Raw genomic sequence first — 21,328 nt, 5'->3', positions numbered from 1 at the left:
GCACCACGGCATTAACCATGCCGGGCGAAATGCCATGATCAATAGTGTCTCTAAGGATTGGTGGTGGCCAGGCATGGGACGAGACATTGATAAATAATGCCAGCAATGCATTTCCTGTGCCCGACATAATCTGGGGAAAATCATTAAAATTAGAATGCCCCATCAAACACGTTCGCGAGGGTCATGGGAGAAAATATAAATTGAGTTCACGGGACGACTGCCAAACTATACAGGAAAGAAATACTGTCTCGTAATAATTTATTTGTTTGCACGGTGGGTGGAAGCTTCCCCACCCGAAACTGTGCGGCAACCACAGCAGGTCGTGTCGTAGCCGAGGAAGTGATTCCCCGCTGGGGCATCCACAACGAAATCAACTCCGATCAGGGAACCCATTTCATAGGACAGATGGTAAAATTACTTTGCACCATATTGGGTAATGAAGAATAATTTCACATCCCCTACTATGCGCAGAGTTCAGCGGTGGTCGAATGTATGAATCGGAGAATAAAGACATGCCTGTCAAAAGCAATCCAAGAAACGGCCGGGATTGGGTTGATCTTCTCCCTGCTATCCTGATGAGACAAAGGGCAACACCTAAACAGAAAACAGGAGTAATTCCATGTGAACTCATGCCTGGTCGAGCAATTGCGACTGCCCGATGTTACAATTACAGGAGGTTCCGATGTGGGCCAATTGCGGGATCAGATTAGGAGATATGTAATTGAGTTATGTAAGGAACTAAAGGATATGGGGCAGGAAGTAGGAGAACGGTAGGCAGGCCGGGATGAATACGAGGAATTAGAGTTCCCGGTAGATCTTCCCCAAGTGGTGTAGACAGTAATGGTTAAGGGGCTACTGGGACAAACTTGGTTCGCACCGCAGTGGTCAGGACCACACGAGATATTGATCAGTGGTGATACTTGTGCATGTGTGCACATGAATGGAGTCGGACGGTCGAAATTTGGTCCCAGTTGAAAAGATACAGTGATAGAAAGCGAATAGCACAAGGACGTCCCTCCCTTTTACAGGACGGCCTGGCGGATGATGATACTGTTATGGATGATCCAGACAACGGATCAACACCACGAGGAAGACCCAATCGAATAATTGTGGGAGTTGGAATCCACATAGCGGGGATATTTCGTTTACAATGATGTCTGGTGGATATTAGTCTGACACCGACTGGCACCATCCGAAGATGCTCGTGGGTGCAACCTAAAATCTTAGGAATCTCTGTTGTATCACACAGAACGGCATGTATATCCTATAAACTTGTTTGTGTCTTTATATGGACACTCCTTATCGATCGCAACTATTATCGCAAACATTATTATGACCATAAAGACTTTAAGGAATCATGCAAAAAAAATGGAACAATACTAAGATGCAGATTCACAAGTTATAATTCATAAGTCTAATGTAATTGCGGTATGCGTCATGGCAGAACGAACACTTCGACCCAGATATTTTAATTGCATTTAAAAAGACAGGTCAGATCCCTCGCCAATAATACGTGGGAGATGGGCAGACGAGTGACCATTAACGACGGCACCGCCCGCCTCGCCAACACCAACGAAACCGTTAGAATGTTCCACACATAACGCGGGACCACCATGCAGGGTTGTCCTGAAAACGGAGGAAATCCAATTGTAAGAAAATATATACCATGAGATATTAGCTGTAATAGTAAGCCTGACGTACATAGGGCTAACAGAAAAATGTGACCTGAAGGTACGGGCATTTCACTCTCGAATGCTAAGCATAGTGTTGAAAGAATCCCGGGACGCCTCAGGAGCATCCAGATACCGAAGCCTTCTGAAAGCGGTTCAGACCTACAGACAGAAACGTGGTCTGATCAATGATGTCTTAACAAGTGTCAATACGGGAACCTGATTTATAAATGCCCTTGGTATACAGTGACAATAGGAAAGTCTTAAAGACACAGTGAGGAAGTTGCTGCAGGGGCAGACAGATGCCGTCAAAGAGGCTGGGCATGAAGGCGATGGGACAGCAGGGAGGTTAGTCAAAGGGATTACAGTCCTGTCGGGCCATGCTGCCACCTTAATCGCTGGATTGACTGATAATACACTGCAGAAAAGGCAGAGGTTCAGGGAGAACTCTGCCACGCTTGTGGGGGATGGATGATTGGGCAGGTCAGGGAGAACCTGTACAAAATGCAAAAGGGTGAACTCCCTGAATGGATTAACAGCAACCAAGCCTTTTCACCGAGCACAGCACCCAGGGTCACTGTACGTGTGCACCATGAAAGGAATGACAAGAGTTTTTCCGTTAACCGGCTGATGCAAAGATTCACTTTCTGCCCTGGTGGGGATAGTCCGAATGACTCTGGTAATGACGAACTGAAAGTTAATATCCAGCCATGGATACGTATCATTTCTCACTTATTGGTGGCATTTCAACTGATTTTGGCACTATGCTGGTTGATAATGGCAGGTGCAGTTTGTAGAACGTGTAGACACCGGCAGCAAACTAAAGCAATGACACGGATGCAAGAGAAAGATAGACTGTTGTTGCAAGTGGGACATTAATACCCCGGATTAAGAAATAGACTTCACAATCTTGGTGGCAAATCACTGCAAAATGCGGCGGGAAGTGTGAAGCATTAGATAGCTTCGCTCTACTGGTCTCATGGGCTCGGGGGAGCCAAGGACCAGAGGGGGAATTGAAGTGGGATTTTTAGAAAACACCAGAGTGGAATAATGTTGCAGTCTGGGAAATGTTTTCTGAAATGGACAAGTAGTAAAATTGAGTTTCAGGATCAGCATCAGGGAAAAAAGCATATCAAGTCGTTTTTGTCTGGCAACATCTCGCAAGGCCAATCAGAAAGCAGGTTATCTGCAAGAGGATGTGGTGGCAATCTTAACAAAGATAGATATAAAATGCAGATTTGCGGTTAGGCTAGTTGTTGCATAACAAGAAACATGGCTTGCTGTTTCATAGCTGCAAAGTGTAAAATTCCTCAGTGTAGTGGAGCAGGTGACTTAGTGAATTGCATTTTTTGCATTGAGTACCGAGAGCTTATCGCCACAAGCCAAGGAGGCATTAATGGTTTGCGTGAACTCAATTCAAACTGCTGTTCTCCCTTGCCCAAGGTATAGGTATTCGAAATTAAACATATTTTTATACTTTAGTAGACTTGGGTCGCGCTGGTATTTTGAATCCACAACAAGAGACACAGGAGAGCGCAGAAAAAAAGATTAACGATGAAGATACCATAAAGGCAAGGGTATACAGAACAGGGAATGATGAACGTGCATGGTTTATTTTACCTTGAAAAGAGAAGGCTGAGGTTCACCGAATAAAGCTCTTAAAATTATCAAATACTTGGACTGAGCAATTAGAGTGAGAATATTTCCAGTTGTGCTTTGGAACAAAACCAGAGGGCATTAATATAAGATAGTCACCGCAAAGTCAAATACAAATTATTTACGCAGATAATGGTGAAATTGTGGAACTCGTTACCACAGGGAGTGGTTGAAGCAAATAGTGTAGATACATTTAATGTGTGGGTTAGTTAAGCATTTGAGGGAGAAGGGAATAGAGCATTATGCTGATCAAGTTGCATGAGTAAAGGCAGGATAACGAGTTTTTAATTCCAGATTTGTTTAATGAACTGAATTAAATTCCCCAGCCGCCATGGTTGGATTTGTACTTGTATATCTGAAATACAAATACAGTAACATTACCACTGTGCTGCCGTGCACTAAGTTTCATCCCGGAACTGTGTAACTTGGTCAAGGGGATGAATGGCCTCCTTCAGCGCCTATGCAACAGGCTTGAGTGGCTGAATGAACTTCTTGTGCAACCTGCCTCTATGTGCTGTATATCCTTCTCCTTTTCCTATATAACAGGCTCGGGATTTTGAATGTCCTACTGCTTTTCCAGTGAAACAAACTATATGGTTCAATGGCCTCCTCCTGTTCCTATACAACAGTTTCGAGGGGCTGAATAGCGTTTCCCTATTCCAATAACTGTCTGGAAGATGCTGAAACACCCGCCTCATGTTCTTATGTAAGATGCCTAAAAAGCTGAATGGCTGCCTCCTGTTCCTATTCGACATGTTTGAGGGGATGAGAGCCTGCTCCTGTGTCAAAGATTTAAGGTCCTGTATGGCTTCTTCCAGTTCATGTGCGATAAGCTCACTTAGGATTACATTGGATTATTTCGCAGAAACGGCACATGCAGAGGCCATTCAACTCAGCCAGTCGGCATGCTGCACAGGAGCCTCCTCTCGTCTTTCCTCATCTAAATCTATCAGCCGAACCCACTATTCCCTTCTACTGAAAATGCTCGTCTTGCATCTCCTTAAATGCAATGATGCTATTCGTTTCAACCACTCTCTGTAGTAGCGAGTTCCACAATGTCACCCTGCTTTGGGATTATGAGTTTCTTCTCAATTCCCCATCTGATTTAATAGTGACAATCTTATAATGATGGCCTCTGGTTATGTTCTTAGAGACAAGTGGAACACTCCTATTGTAGACATCATCAACTCCTTTCATAATGTTAAATGTCTCGATTAGGTCACCACCGTTCAAGGGAAAATGAGCCAGCCTGTTGATCTTACTCTGATATTGATCCACTGGCTCTTCTGGTATTATCTTTGTAAATCTTCTGTGCATCCTCTGCAATGCCTCTATTCCGTGTTTATAATATGGCGACCAGAACAGTACACAGTCCTCTCCGTGTGGCAAAATTGACGTTCGACACAGTTTTAGAATAACGTCGTCACTTTACAATTTTACACGTCAAGAAATAAATCCTACAGGTTGCTTTGCTTTTGTATGGCCTTGCTAACCTGTGTCGTAACTTTTACAGTTTTGTGTCATTGTACTTTGCATTCCCCTTGTTCCTCTGCGGCAACTAGACTTTGCCACCCGCCCCCCACCGCCAGCCCCCCGCCAAATAATAAGTGACCTCCCCATTCCCCTTCCAAAATGTAATACCGCACATTTATAGAGTTAGAAATTAATTTGCCAATTATCTGCGCATCTGCAAATTATTAATGTCCTTCTTAAATTTGTTGCAGTCGTCCTCAGTATTAACTATCCCACTCCCTAATTTGGTGTCATCCGCAAATTTAGAAATTGTGTTTTTGATTCCTAGTTCTAAATCGTTCATATAAATGGTGAACAACAGTGGTCGCAGACTCGATTCTTGTGGAGCACTAATACCCACATTCTGCCGCTATGAAAAACTAGCTTTTTCTCATACTCGCTGCTTTCTAAATTTTCTTTTATTCATTCATGCATGTGGTCATCGCCATTTGTTGCCGATCTCTAATTGCCGTTGTGAAGTGGTGGTGAGCCACCTTTTGCAATTGATTGGCTCGCGCAGCCATTGCAGAGGACCGTGAAGAGTCAACCACATTGCTGTGGTTAAATAGTCACATATAGGCCCAGACTTTTCAGGACTGCAGCTTTCCTTCCCGAATAGAGATTAATGAGCCAGATGGGTTTGCTTTAAAATTCTCGATTTATTTAATTTTATTTAAATTCCCCTGCTCTCGAGGTGGGCTGAGATTTCATCTGTGCATTATTAGTCCAGCGTATTAACCATCATGCTGCTATGATTGTCCTCGGGTTGTATAATGAACTTGAGGGGTTGGCGACTGAATAATTCCTCCTTTTCCGATGCAACAGATTCAACTGTTTAAATGGACTTCTTCTCCTCTTGTAGAACAGGCCTATGCAGCTGAACCGCTTCCGCCTGGCCTGTGCTTCAAGCTCGAGTGGTTAATAGACACCTCCTGCCCTTATGCACAGGTGAAGGGTTTACTATTGTTATGCAACTGCTCCGTGCGACCCAATGGATTTCGACTGTTCTTATATAACAGGCATAAGCAGCTGATTGCCTTCCTCCTGTCCTTTGTAAGCGGCATTAAAGATTAATGGACTTCACCAAGTCCTGTGGAACAGGCTCGATTGCTTGCTTCTGTATAACATACTCGAAGTGCCAAGAGAACTCATAGAATAAATTATTTTCGTGGAACTCAATACAACAAATTTGAGTGCCTTATATGCCATTGATTAGAAGTCCAATGCGCTATCAATTGCGCCACAGAGCTGCCCAATGTTGCAGCAATACAAAAGGAACATAGTATTGATGCCGGAAATCTGAACTAAAAACAGAAAACTCTGCAAGCACTCAGCAGATCAGGCATAATCTGCGGACAGATAAATAGAGTTAAAGTTTCAGGTCAATGATCTTTCATCGCAACTTCTGTTTAAAAGAGATGTGGAGTCAGAGCAGAAACATTCTGTGTTCGTTTAAAAGGGAAGTGCTTTCAGTAGCGTATCAACCTCTGTCTGTTTGAGACAATTGTGTTCTCATAGAGCATAGTAATTTACAGCACGGAAGGAGGCCATATCAACCCATCCTGTCCGTGACGTCCAATAAAGAGCTCGCTAGCCTATTCCCACTGCCCAGTTCTCGGTCTGTAACTTTGTCGGTTACTGTACTTCACGTGTATATCCAAGTAATTTTAAATGTGGCGACGGCTTCTGCCTCTATCATTCCTTTCTGGCAATGAGTTCCAGATACCCACCACCATCTGGTGGAAACATTTCCACTCAAATCCCCTCTACAATACTACAAATTACGTTGAGTCTATGCCCCATGTTTTGTTCCAACCCTGCAAAGGGAAATAAATCCTTCGTATGCACTCTATCTAGGCCACTCATAATTTTATAATCTTAAATACGGTCCCTCCTCAGCCTCCACTTTTCCAAAGAAAACAACCCCAGCCGATCCAATCGATCCACACAACTATCATCTTCAATTCAGGCAACATTCTCGTAAACCGACACTGTAACTCACGAGTGCAATCAGATCATTCCAGTAATGCAGTGTTCAGAAAAGCACGCAGTACTTTAGCTGTGGCCTAACTGGTGCTTTACACAGTTCACGTGTAACTTCGCCGATCTTGTATTCTATGTCTCGACTAATAAAGGCAAGCATACTGTTTTGCTTCTTATTTATGTTATTTCCCTGGCCGGTTACCGTCAAAGATCAGTAGACATGCACTCCAACGTCCTCCCATTTAATGTGTACTCCCATGCCTTATTAGATCTCCCCAAATGCATTAGCTCATACTCCTCCGGGTTGAAGTCCATGAGCCATTCTTCTTCTCACCTGATCAGTTCATTGATATGTTCCTGCAAGTCTACAGCTTTCTTCCTCATTATCAACTTTAACTTTTTGAACAAGCTTTTCGTCACCTGCACTAATTTCTATATATGTGGCTCAGTGTCGAATTTGTATTGCATAATACTCTTGTGAAGTGCCTTGGGACATTTCACTACATTAGTGGTATTATATTAATACAAGTGGATGTAGTTGTTTAAAAGGTGTGATGCATAATTTTATGTCGAAATTGCATCACAGAAATAGAACATTTTCCCCAACTGGTTTTTCCGGAGTTAATGCTCCACACGAGCCACATTCACCTCATCCTATAGCATATCCTTCTATTCCTTTCTCATTCATGTGCTTAGGTAGCTGCGCCTTTAATGCATCTGTGCAATTCGCATCAATTCCTGCTCGTGGTGTCATCTTCTACATCCTCCCCACTCTTTGTTAAGAAATTACTCTTAAATTGCCAACTGAATTTATCGGTGACAATCTTATATTTATGATCTCCATTCTGAAATCCTGCATCGGAGCAAATATTTTCTCCTTGTCGACCCTATCAAACCGCGTCATAAAGGTAAAGATACCTGCCTGGTCTTTTCCAGAGAAAGCTGCCCAGTCAGTTGAGTATGTCCATATAAGTAAATCTTTTCAGTTCTGGGCTAATTGCTTCCTTTTGTGCTGTGAGATCCTATAATTCTACAATTTAATATTTCACATCGACTGAGACATGCAACAGGACAAGCATGCAGGCCAATTGTCTGATATTTAGCACCGAACACTAGACAATTAACTAAAGCATGATGTATAGCTGAAATGACTAAGTGGTTTCGGCATTAAACTTAAAATCCAATGTGATTTCGCCGTGCAGGTTCGATCCCTGCGCTCAGCGATTCTAAAGCAAACTGATTATTTGATCCCGAACATGTTCAAAATTAGTGATTGTTGCAAAGATCATTGAGAAATATAAACAAAATGAAAATAATGCCTTTCGAAAAAGAGCCCTGCAAGGTTGAGGTGGAAATCATCTTCAGCTGATGAGTTGACAATAACGACCGCAACAGGACTGAAACCTGCATTCTTCTGATAACATCAGGTTTCGTGTCAAAATCAGAGGCTTTATTCATCAAGTTACGCGACCCTGCAGTTCGCAGCAGAATAATGCTCAGAATGAGCGTTTACAAACGGGAATTGTATATATTTCAGTTCCATACTTTGAACTGCAAACCAAACTGCGGCATTGAGCCATTCACTGATTGAATTACGAAAAGTCCCAAAATAAAGGAGATAATCGAATTTTCCTTTAAATGCTGGAAAAGTTCCGCAGTTCCATGTGCTCTCGGCAGAAACACGATTTTGCAGCATTGTTTCAAATTATTGCAGTAACTGTGTGAGTTTCATTACTAAATGTTTAAGCAGCTCTAAAATAATAAAGCTAAGATACTCACAACGCCTTCCCCGTCCCCAAAAATAACAACTAAAGGCATCAACAGGGTTAAAACACGCGGCCTTGTAGTTATCAACGCCACACTTAAATCAACCAAGCTAACCCGTCATGTTAACTTGCACTTGTATCGGCTATATAAGAAAAAACGAGCATTTCTACAGCTCTTGTCATATCAGGACTTCCCAAAACGTTACACAGCCAGTTAAATACTTTTAAAGTGTGGCCACTGTTCTAATATAGGAAATATAAAAGCAGATTTACACTAGCAAGAAAGTACGACGTCATAATGACCAGATGTTGGTTGAGTGATATATATTGGCCACAGGACCCTTGGGTGAACTCTCCTGCTTTTCTTCGGAATAGTGGGCTGGGAATTTTTAGGTCCAGATCGGGCCTGGGTTTAAGATCTCATCCGAAAGACAGCAACTTCGACAGTGCAGTGTTCCCTCACTACTGCCACTCCGATAGTGAAAAATCGACTTGAAGTCCTCCTCACCAACCTGTCTGTCGCAGATACATTTGTCCATGGCAATCTTGGTAGGAGTGAACACAGCGCAGTACTTGTGGATACAAAGTCCTGTCTTCACACGGAGGACACTCTGCAACGTGTACTCTCGCACTATCACCGTGCTAAATGGAATAGATTCAGAACAGATCCTGCAGCTGAAAACTGGGTATCCATGAGGCACTGTCGGACATCAGCACCAGATGAATTTTATTCCTCACAATATGTAACATTATGGCCCAGCACATCCCTCACTCTCCCAGTATCTTTTAAAGAGGCTGATCCCACAGCCTTCCTTTTTCAAGAAAAAAAAGACTGGTCTGTTCATTCTTTCCTGATATAAATACGCCGTCTGTTCTGGTACCATCGTGCTAACTCTGCCCTGCAAACTCTGCAATGACTCTATTTCCTTTTTAGAATCTGGCGACCAGAACTGTTAGCAGTACCCTAAGTTTTGTTTAACCAAGGTTAAATACTAGTTTAGCATAACTTTGCTGCATTTCAATTCAATACATCAAGAAATAAATCCTCGTGCTTGGTTTGCTTTTTTATTGGGTTGATAACATGTGTTGTAACTTTTAGAGTTTTGTGCATTTATACTCCGAAATTGCTTTTTTCCTTTCTGCCCCCCAGACTGGCACACTCCAATTCTTCGCAATTCCTCCTACCAAACTGTGTTACCTCACATTTATATGGTTTGAAATTCATTTGCCAATTGTATGCCCATTCTGGAAGCTTGTATATGTCCTCTTTTAGTTTGTTCCAGTCCTTCTCAGAATTGAGCATCCTGCTGATTTGGTGTCATCTGCAACATTTTGAAATTGTTGTTTTTGATTTGCAGGTTTAAATCTTTAATAGAAAATGTGAACAAGAGTTATTCCAGCACCGATCTTGTGGAACACCACTACGCAACATCTGCCACATGCAAAGCTATTTTTTACCACTACTCTCGGCTTTCTGTCTTGAAGCCAGTTATTTATCCATTCATCTTGTTGTCTAATGACTCCGCATTCACTGACCTAGCTTGAGGCATTTTTTTCTCCTGTCTAACAAACTAGAGGTTCTAATGTTTATTTTATAAATTCATGCATATGGGCAACGTTAATGAGGGCAGCATCTGTTGTTCATCTCTAGTTGCCCTTGTGAAGATCGTGGTGAGCCACCACATGCAAGTTAGTAACTCACGGGGCCATTTCCGAGGGCAGTTAAGTGTCAACTACGTTGCTGTGGTTCTGCAGTCGCATATCGACCTGCACCGGTAAAGACAGCAGCTTTCCAACCCTAAAGCAGACTAGTAAACCATATGGGTGTGTTCCGAAAATGGTCACCATTACTGATAATTTTAAAATTTCTAGCTTTATATAATTGAATTTAAATTTAATTGCTTTCGTGTTGGGCGGTGAATTCCTCTCTCTGGATTACTCTTTCATTGAAATAAACATCATGCTTTTATGATTGGCCCCCGCCTGTGTAATGTGCTTGATGAATCCTCCTGTTCCAGTATAAGAGGTTCGGGCGTCTGAAATCCCTCGTACTCTTTCTATGCCAAATTTCGAGGGGTAAATGTGCTTCGAATCTTCTTGTACAACAGGCTCAAGGAGCTGGATGACTTCTGCCTCTCCTCTGGATCAATGCCGAATAGTTACTTTCCTCCTTCTGTCACTGTATATCAGTCTCCCGGAGCTAAATGCCTTCCTCCTGTGCATTACAACTAGCTTGGGGATTAATGGACTCCTGCTGTCCATGTTTTGCAATCTCGATTGCCTGCTCCTGCTTCTGTGTAATCGATTCAGGGCGCTAAGAGAACTCAGAGGAAAACAGGGTGGGATTGGAGCCACTTTTGTAAGAAGAAGTGCTCGGGCAGCAGTTTCCCTCTCTGAATTGTTGATATGCTGCAAAATGCATTGTGCGGCCCAGTGAACAGGAAAGCCTGATGCAAAATCCGACTCTGGTGGGACTCGAACGCACAACCTTTGAATACCTTACTAAACTCTTCACTAGAAGTCCAATGCGCTATCCATTGCGCCACAGAGCCGCCATGAGCTAAGCGAATACAAAAGTAAAATAGTGTTCATACCGAAATTGTAACTAAAAACAGAAAAATCTGAAAACGCTTAAGTAGACCAGGAATAATCTGCGGAGAGCGAACAATTTTCAAGTTTCAGGTCGATGAACTTTCATCGCAACTCGATCATTCTGTGTCTGTTTAAGCGGGATGTGCCGTCAGTTCTGGATCATTCTGTGTCTACTTTAAAATGATGTGCTGTCACAGACTTATAGAAATTTACACCACGGACGGAGGCCATTTCAGCCCACCATGTGCGCCCCGACTGAAAATAGCTATCCAGCCGAATCCCACTTTCCAATTCTTGTTCCGTAGCCCAGAAGATTACACCTTGTCAACTGCACATCCATCTAATTTTTAAATGTGGTGAGGCTTGTACCTCTCCCATCCTTTCAGGCAATGAGTTCTCGACCCCCACCACCCTCTGTATGAAAACATTTCCCCTCAAATCCGCTCTACCCTCCCAGGAATTAGGTTAAATCTGTGCCCCGTGGTTGTTAACCACTTCTAAGGGATTTATATCCTATCAATGCACTCTTTCGAGGCAACTCATAATTTTATTCACTTCAATATGGTCCCCTCTCAGCCTCCTCTGTGCCAAAGGCAACAACCACAGCCGATGCAATCTTTACTCAGAGCTAAATTATCCATTCCCGGTAACATCAACGAAAATCAACTCCCTACACTCACGAGTGCAATCAGAGTGTTCCTGTAATGCGCTGACCAGAACAGCATGTCGTGCTCCAGTTGTGCCCCAACTAGTGTTTTATAAAATTCAAGCTTAACTTCCCCGCTCTTGTATTCTATAGCTCAGCTAATAAAGGCAAGTATTTCGTGGTGCTTCTTAAACCCATTATCTCCATGGTCGGCTATCGACAGGGATCGGTGGAATTGCCTTCGAAGGCCCCTTTGCTCCTCTGCACTACTCAGTGACTTACCATTTAATGTGTATTCCCTTGCCTTATTCGCACTCCCCAAATTCAATACCTCACACTTTGCAGATTGAATACTATTAACCTATTTTCAGCCCGCCTGAACATTTCATTGATATCTTCCTGCAGTCTACAGCTTTTTTGATCATTATAAACCATAACTGTTTGTCCAAGCTTTTAGTCCACTGCACTAATTTCTACTTATGCGGAACGCAGTCAAATTATTATCCCATAATACTCTTGTGAAGTGCCTTCGGACGTTTTACTACATTAAAGATGCTGTAGAAATACAATTTCTTGTTGTTGTATCAAAGGTGCTTTTCCGAATGTTATATAGTTTGCGCCGCAGAAAGGGACCATTTATACAACTGGATTTACCAGAGTTAATGCTCCACTCGAGCCCCCTTCTACCCGACTTCACCTCGTCCTCTCAGAGATTCATAGCTATTTATAGAACGGAAGGAGGTCATTTCAGCTCATCGTTTCCGCTCAGTCCATCAAAGACCTATCCAGTCGAATCACGCAATGCAGCTCTTGGTCCATATCCCTGTAGATTATGGCGCTTCAAGAGCACATCGAAGTATTTGTAAATTGGTTGTTGGCTTCTGCTTGTACCATCCTTTCAGGCAGTGATGTTCAGACCACCATCTGGTTGAAAGCATTTCACCTCAGATCCCCTCCAGCCTCCCAACAATGACTTTAAATCAATGCCTCCTGGTTGTTGATATTTCAGATATGGGAAATAAATCCGTCACATGCACACTACATGGTCCACTCATAATTTTATACACTTCAGTTAGGTCCACTCTCAGGCTCCTCTGTTCCAAATGAAACAAGCCCAGCCTATCCAATTTTTCCTCATAGCAAAATTCTCCAGTCCAGGCAACATTCTCAAAAAACGACTCTGTCCGCTCACGGGAGCAATCAGATATTTCCTGCAATTCGTTGACCAGAACAGCATACAGTACTCTAGTTGTGGCCGAACTAATGTTTTACACAGTTCAAGTAAAACGTCCCCGCTGTTGTACTCTTTGGCTCAGCTAATAAAGGCAAGCATTCCGTGTTGCTTCTTAACCACCTTATCTACCTGGCCTGCTACCATCAGGGATCTGTGGACATGCCCTCCAAGGTCCCTTTCCTGCTCTGCCCTTCTCAGTCACCTACCATTTAATGTTTATTCCTTATTAGCCCTCACAAAATGTATTATCTCACACTTCTCCGAATTGAATTCCATTAGCCATTGTCCTGCACACGTGATCAATTCATTGCTGTCTTCCAGCTGTCGACAGATTTCTTCCTCAATATCAACCATACTAGTTTTTCACACCTGCGCTAATTTCTACTTATTCATGTCGGCGTCAACTTGTTATTGCATAATAATCCTGTGAAGCGCCTTGGGTCACTTCACTACTTTAAAGGCGCTATATGAGCATGTTGTTGTTGATGTTTAAAAGTGATGATACTTAATGTTGTATAGATTCTGCAACATATCAAGAGAACATTTTCCCCAACAGGTTTTGCAGGCTGCACACGAGCGCCCTCCTGCCATACTTCACTTTCTTCGATCAGCATATTCTTCTAATACTTTTTCACACATGTGCTGAAGTACACCCTCTTAAATGCATCTGTGCTAGTCGCCGCAGCTACTTCTCGTGGTAGCATCTTTCACATTCTACCCACTCTTTGGTAAGAAGTTACTCTTGAATTCTCTACTGAATTTATCGGAGACTAGCTTATATAGACGACGACTATTTCTCAACTCGCATACAATAGCAAATATTTTCTCGATGTCGCCTCGACCAAAACCATTCATAATGTTAAAGTCCGTATCTGCCTTGTCTTTTCCATTGAAAAGCTAACCAGTTTGTTCAGTCTTTTCCGATAAGTAAATCCTTCAAGGTCTTGCCGAATTGCTCCCTTCTGTGCTGTGAGAATCTACAATACGACGATTTAATTTTCACATCTACTGGGAGATACAACAGTGCAAGCATGTGGTTCGATTTTTCTGATATTTCGCACCGAACATTGGACTATTGAACTATTCCATTGTATAGCTGCGATGGCCGAGTGGTTAAGGCATTGAACTCGAAATTTAAAGGGGTTTCCCCGCGCACATTCAAGCTCTGCTCGCAGCGATTGTGCATCGAAACTATTTTTTTAATGGTTTCCCTGTGGATGTCACTGGACCAGAATGTGATCACCGTTCCATGTACTGCCCTTCAATGACGCAAAGCAGTAGTTCGAATTGGAAAAATTGATACATTATCGACATTAAACAGTTATTAGTTTGTAGGAAACAGTTTGCGAACATCAGTGAGGAATATTCATAGAAAGCATCATGAAACAAATACATTTTAACAAAGAGCCCTGCAATGTTTAGGTGGAATTCACCGTCAGCTGATAAGGGCAAATGTGATTTGGCTTCGTAAAGTTGAACGAGATTTAATACAACGACGACGAAAATGACTCGAACCTGCGATCTTCTGAGAACATCGGGATTTGCAGTGATGTAAAACAACTTATAAATTAGTCCAAACGCCATCTGCAGTTTAAATCAAACAAATGGTGATAACGGGCGAACACACGGGAATTGCATTTATTTCAATTGCTTACTTTTCACAACAAACCAATAGGTGGAAGTGAGCCATTCACTGATTGAAATTCGAGAAGAAAAAATCTTCCTGTGGTTATGGAATTGTTCATTAAATTATGGAATAACTCCGCAGGTCCATAAGATCTCGGCAGATCTAACGTTTTGCAGCATTGCTTCAAAGTGTTGCAGGTCCCGTGTGAGTTCCGTTCCTCAATGTTTAAACTGCTCTGAAATAATAAAACTAATATACCAGCACCATACCTCCAAAAATAAAATAAATATACAATAAGACGATCGAAACCATGAAGTTATCATTATTACCACAAGGCTTGAAGGCAACTGACCTAATCAGCATTGTTCGCATGGGGCTTTTTCAGATGCTGTAATAGAAACAAACCGAGCATTTCCACCGCGACTTCCACCTCAGGATTTCACAAAGCGCTTCATAGCAAATGAATGACATGTAAGGTGTGGTCACTGTTGTAACGTAGGGAATGCAAAAGCAGATTTTCACCAACAAGAAAGCACAATGTGAAAGAGACCAGATTTTGGTTGAGGGATAAATATTGGCCCCAGGTCACTGGCTGAACACCCCTGCTCTTATTCCTAATAGTGGCCTTGAGATGCTTTACGTCCAGCTCAGAGGGCAGACCGGGCATCTGTTTAAAATCTCATCCTCAAGTTACCAACTCCGACAGTGCGTAGCTCCCTTAGCGTTGTCTCAACAACAGCGAAAAACCTACTCGACCTCCTCCACACCAATCTGTCTGTCGCAGATGCAGCTTTCCTTGACAGTTTTGATAGCAGTGAACTGAGGGATATCCTTATTCATCAGAAAATTGTGTTGGGGAAATTGATGCGATTGAAGGCTGATAGTTCCCCAGGGCCTGATGGACTCCATTCCAGAGTACTTAAGGAGGTGGCCTGGGAAATAGCGGATGCATTGACAGTTATTTTCTAACATCCATAGACTTTGGATCAGTTCCTATGCAGTGGAGGGTAGCAAATGTAACCCAACTTTAAAAAAAGGAGGGATAGAGAAAACAGGGAATTATAGACTGGTCAGCCTGACATCGGTAGTAGGTACAATGATGGAATCAATTATTCAGTATGTCATAGTAGCGCATTTGGAAAGAGGGGACGGGATAGATCCAATTCAGCATGGAATTGTGAAAGGGAAATCATACTTGACAAAGCTTCTGGAATTTTTCGAAGATATTTCCAGTCGAGTGAACAAGGGAGAACCAGTTGATGTGTTATATTTGGACTTTCAGAAGGTTTTCGACAAGGTCCAACACAAGAGAGTAATGTACAAATTTAAAGGATATGGGATTGGGGGGTAATGTGCTGATGTGGATTGCAAACTGGTTGGCAGACAGGAAGCAAAGTGTAGGAGTAAATTATGCTTTTCAGAATGGCAGTCAGTGACGTGTAGGGTACCGCAAATTTGTGTGCTGGGTCCCAGCTGTTTACATTGTACATAAATGATTTAGACGAGGGGATTAAATGTAGTACCTGCTAATTTGCGGATGATACCAAGTTGGGTGGCAGTGTGAGCTGCGACGATGATGCTATGAGGCTACAGAGTGAATTGGGTAGGTTAGGTGAGAGGGGAAATACATGGCAGATGAAGTATAATGTGGATAAATGCGAGGTTATCCACTTTTGTGGTAAAAACAGAGAGACAGACTATTATCTGAATGGTGACAGATTCTGAAAAGCGCAGGTCAAAAGAGACCTGGGTGATATGGTATATCTGTCATTGAAGGTTGGCATGCAGGTACAGCAAGCGGTTAAGGAAGCAAATGGTATGTTGGCCTTCATAGCGAGGGGATCAGAGTACAAGAGCACGGAGGTGTTTCTACAGTTGTACAGGGCCTTGATGAGGCCACACCTGGAGTATTGTGTACAGTTTCGGTCTCCTAACTTGACGAAGGACATTCTAGCTATTGAGTGAGTGCAGCGAAGGTTCACCAGACTGATTCGCGGGATGGCGGGACTGACATATCAAGAAAGACTGCCTCAACTGGGCTTGTATTCACTGGAGTTCAAAAGAATGAGAGGGAATCTCACAGAAACATTTAAAATTCTGACGGGTTTAGACAGGTTAGATGCAGGAAGAATGTTCACAATGTTGGGGGAGTTCAGAACTAGGTCTCACAGTCAATGGATAAGGGGTAAGCCATTTAGGATCGAGAAGGGGAGAAACGTCTTCACCCAGAGAGTGGTGAACCTGTGGAATTATCGACCACAGGAAGTTGTTGAGGCCAATTCACTACATATATTCACAAATGAGTTAGATTCAGTCCTTACTACTAGCGGGATCAAGGAGTATGGCGAGAAAGCAGGAATGGGGTACTGAAGATGCATGTTCAGCCATGAATTCATTGAATTGTGGTGCAGGATCGAAGGGCCGAATTGCCACCTCCTGAACCTATTTTCTATATTTCTATGATTCTATGAAAACTGCACAGTACTTGTGGATAACAAGGCCTTTCTTCATAAGGAGGACACGCTGCATCGTGTTGTCTGGAATTACCACTGTGCAAAATGGGATCGATTCTGAACAGATCTAGCAGCTCACAACTGGTCATCCATGAGGTACTGTCGGGCATTTGCAGCAGCAGGATTGTATTCCACACAATCTGTATTCTTACGGCCCAATATATCCCACACTCCAACTTCAACTTCTGAAAAGAGGACCTACAATTGTTCGATGAGAAAAGTAGAAGGGAATGCCAGCAGCAGCACCGGACTTCTTAACGTGAGATGCAAATCTCCTGACATTCGAACACAGGACGACATACACAAATATTAGCGGGAACAGCATGTTACAGACACGGATAAGCGAACCGAGAACCGACGGATCAGATCAAAGCTCTGCAATCTTGTCAAATATATTCATTCATTTTTTTAATTAATTTAATTAATTCCTGGGATTTTGGCATCGCTGGCAAGGCTAGCATTTATTGCCCATCCCTAATTTTCTTGAGAAAGTGGTGGGAGCCACGTTCTTGAGCCACTACTCTCCATGTGTTGAAGGTACTGGGAAGGATGGACTTGTAGGATTTGACCCACTGATGATGAAGCAACAGTGATATATTTTCAAGTCCGGATGGTGTGGATCTAGGAGGGAAACTTGGAGGCGATGCTGCTCCCGAACTCCTGCTGTCCTTGCCGTTCAAGGTGGACGAGGTTGCGGCATTTGGAGATGCTGCTGAAGAAGCCTTGGTAAATCGCTGCGGTTATATTTCTAGATGTTACACACTGCAGTCACTGTGCGCCACTGGTGGAGGCAGTGAATGTTTTCGGTGGTCGATCGGATGCGAATCAAGCGGATTGCTTTGTCTTGGAAGCTGTCGACCATATTCAGTGTCGTTGGAGCTACACACATCCAGGTAAGTAAATGTATTCCAAAACACTTCACATTTGTGCCTTGCAGATGTTGGAAAGTGTTTCTGGAGTTGGAGCTGAGAATCTATCAGCAGAATATCCTCCCTCTGCCCCGATCCTATATCGGATTACATGGTGTTACATAGGATTACATAGCATACAGAATCATAGAATCTTATAAATTGACATCACAGGCAGAGAGCATTTCGGCCCACCGTGTCTGCAACTGCCAACCAAGAGCTATCTAGCCTAATCGCAATTTACAGCACGTGGGACGTAGTCCTGTAGGTTACGGCACTTTAATTGCACATCCATTTATTGTTTAAATGTGGTGAGGACTTTTCCCACATCACCCTCTCTAGCAGTGAGTTCCAGGCCCCCACGACACTCTGGGTGGATAAATTATGCCTTATAACTCGTGGAATCCTCTCCAATTACATTAAATCTATGGCCCCTAGTTAGTGTCCTGTCTGCCATGGAAACAGGTTTTCCTATCTACTCTATCCAGGCTTCTCATCATTTTCTACACCTCAATAAGGTCTCACTTCAGCATTCTCTATTCCAAAGAAAGCACATGCAGCATCTGCACTCTTTACTTATCCAAATGCCTGCAGTCCAGGCAACATTCTTGAAAACCTCCACAGCACCATTTCCAATGCAAGCACATCTTTGCAGAAACGTGCTGACCAGTACTACAAGCAGGTTTCAGTAATACGGCCTAAGCTGTGTTTTTTTATAATTCAAGTATAATGTCCTTGCTCTTGTATCCCATGCCTCGACTAATAAAGACAAGTATTCCTCATTCCTTCCGAACCACCTTATGTAGCAGGCCTCTTCAGAGATATGTGGACCTGCACTCCAACGTCCCTCTGTTCATCTACACATCTCAGTGGTGTACCGTTTAATGGTTATTCCGTTGCTTTTTTGGACCTCCCCAAATGCATTACCTCACACTTATCCGGATTGAATTCCATTTGCTACTGTTCTGCCCACCTTGCCAGTTGTCGTGGGATTTTTTGGCTATGCCGGTAATGAACCTAACTTGGACCCCGACATCTGCTGAACCATGGTCATTAAGATAGGTGAAGCATGATAAGAGACGGATGGAGGGGCACACAGCTGCACGTTTGTTCTTACTGATATCTGCTTGTTCTTCTGCTGATAAAGGGGAACTGAATGTTTAAACAACGACCTCAGGATCTCACGTACCTTATTGCGGAATGTGTCTATTTTTCTGTTGTAACCTTGATGAAACACGCAGTTGTAGTTTGCGATCTTAAATGTGGGGCACTCTTTGCCAGTCGGGAAGTTTCTGGGGTTATGGGTTGCGGAACCTGAGAACAGATCTCAGACGTGGCCACCTCTAAAAATACATATATTAAACTTGCGTATTTTCCCACTTAAAGCAGACGGATGTCTCGAGTCTTCTTCTTTGACATAGATTTGTAGTTCAACATTTTTAGCATCGTCAGCAGGATTTGGTGGCACGGGTGGGACCTGGCGGAGGGGTCACAACAAGAGTGAGTGACTTTTAATTACCACTCACAAATTCGGTGATCTGGAAGTCGATGATCAGATCGGGCACAGATTTTAATCAAATGAGGTCTGCGGAGCGGGTAAGACACAATTTTAATAATCGGTAATTTACAGTAATAAGTTTAAAAGTAGGACTTATAAGTTAGTGACAATGTTGTTGTCCCAAAGGACCGGTTAGTAATTGTAAGCAAGCAGTTAGAAGAACTGGGAGATCTTGGGTAGGATTAAAGTCGTGCAAAGGCGCCAGTGCGGTGTGACCGCCCATAGCCGGCTCACAGAATGGTGTTCGGGAAAGAATTAAACGATGGTGAGGAAGGCACCGTTACTAAATTCTATGCAGGCGACCGGAAGGGCTTACTTGACAAGATGCTTAAGGACGGATGGTGTCCCGAGAAGGATCCCACTCGCACAATACAACTATTGATTGTCGTAACCCCATCGGGGAGCTAAGCCAACAAGGAAACATCTGTGGGACTACATGGGTTGATGATAACGATGTGGGGGTGGAGGGGTGGGGATGTGGGGGGAAGTGTTGTGATGGGAATAATCGAAAGTTCACTTCTGTGGAGACAGAAGTACAGACAGTGTCTGTAAATAAATTTAAAATAAGGTGGCAAACAGAGCGCTTTAATGAAAAATGGTCCGGTGAGCGGGAAATAGAACGTTTAAAATGGACTGATGTTAAGCTAGAATTAAAAGTATGTACGAGCTCGCACTGGTAAATAGTACAATTACACGCTGGAAATGCGGAGAACGAAGTAAAGATATTGTGTACCGACAAGGTAGGAATTTCAGTCGATACCAAACGTAGAGATTCAAGCGATAGAAAGCATTTACCCCAGAATATCCATACCTGCAGTGGGGGAGTGCCCTGGAGAACAGTCCCGTGCGACCCACTCCATAACTTTTTCACCACCAAAAGGAAAGTGACCGCAAACAGTCTGGTATGGAGATTGGAGGGAACAATGCTGTATGAGAATGTATACCCTGAAGTTCTGTCTGTAATAGTAAATATAAACAATTTCGGACTGCCAGAAAAGGGTGACCCGAAAGTAAGGGCGCTATAAAACCGTTTGGTGCAGGAGATATTGGAAGACTATCGGGATGGCTCTGGGGCATCGAGGTTTCTAGACCCTTTCAAGACAAGCCATACACGGAGGCATAAACGGGATTGGGTCAATGATATCCTGACAGGAGTAAACACGGGAACATAATTTAGTAACGCCCAAGGTATGCAATGTCTAGAGGAACAAACAGAGCGTGTCAAAGACACAGTCAGGTTTCTGCTACAGAAAGGGGTAGGAAATACCGAGGACCTTGCTAGCGAAAGAGATGGGACAGCGGGGAGCTTCGTTAAAGGGATTATTGTGTTGGAGGACCAACTTGCCACCATTAATCACCGGATTAACCTAGAATTTAATAAAGAAAAGGATGAGTTTCAGCCAGACATCTGCCACACTTACGGTGGATGGATGATCGGGCAGGTCAGAAAAGTCCTGGATCAAATACACTGGGGCAAAGACCCGGAGTGCGTTAATAGCAACCATCTGTTCCGCCTGGCAGAGCATCCGGTGCAACTGGACGCATGGACGATGAAAGGAATGACAAGAGTCTTTCCATCGACAGGCAGATGCAACGATTCCCATGCTGCCCTGGTGGGGATGGTCTTCATGCTTCCAGTAATGGCAAAGAGGGCGTATGGACA

The 21,328-nt window shown here is 43.2% G+C and overlaps 2 non-coding genes across 2 annotated transcripts; one reads left to right on the top strand and one right to left on the bottom strand.

Annotated features, from left to right (window-relative positions):
* Positions 1 to 11,047: 11,047 nt before the first annotated feature.
* Positions 11,048 to 11,139, bottom strand: trnar-ucu (transfer RNA arginine (anticodon UCU)). The gene is given in 2 exon segments: positions 11,048 to 11,083; positions 11,103 to 11,139. It is a non-coding gene; the product is annotated as a tRNA-Arg (tRNA).
* A 3,015-nt stretch (positions 11,140 to 14,154) lies between these two features.
* On the top strand, positions 14,155 to 14,236 carry trnas-cga (transfer RNA serine (anticodon CGA)). Its single transcript has one exon. It is a non-coding gene; the product is annotated as a tRNA-Ser (tRNA).
* The last annotated feature ends 7,092 nt before the right edge of the window (positions 14,237 to 21,328 follow it).

The sequence above is a fragment of the Pristiophorus japonicus genome, unplaced genomic scaffold, assembly GCF_044704955.1.
Source record: "Pristiophorus japonicus isolate sPriJap1 unplaced genomic scaffold, sPriJap1.hap1 HAP1_SCAFFOLD_37, whole genome shotgun sequence".
Classification (NCBI taxonomy): Eukaryota; Metazoa; Chordata; class Chondrichthyes; family Pristiophoridae; genus Pristiophorus; species Pristiophorus japonicus.
The sequence above is the reverse complement of the archived record's forward strand: the minus strand, read 5'-3'. Positions and strand labels throughout refer to the sequence as shown.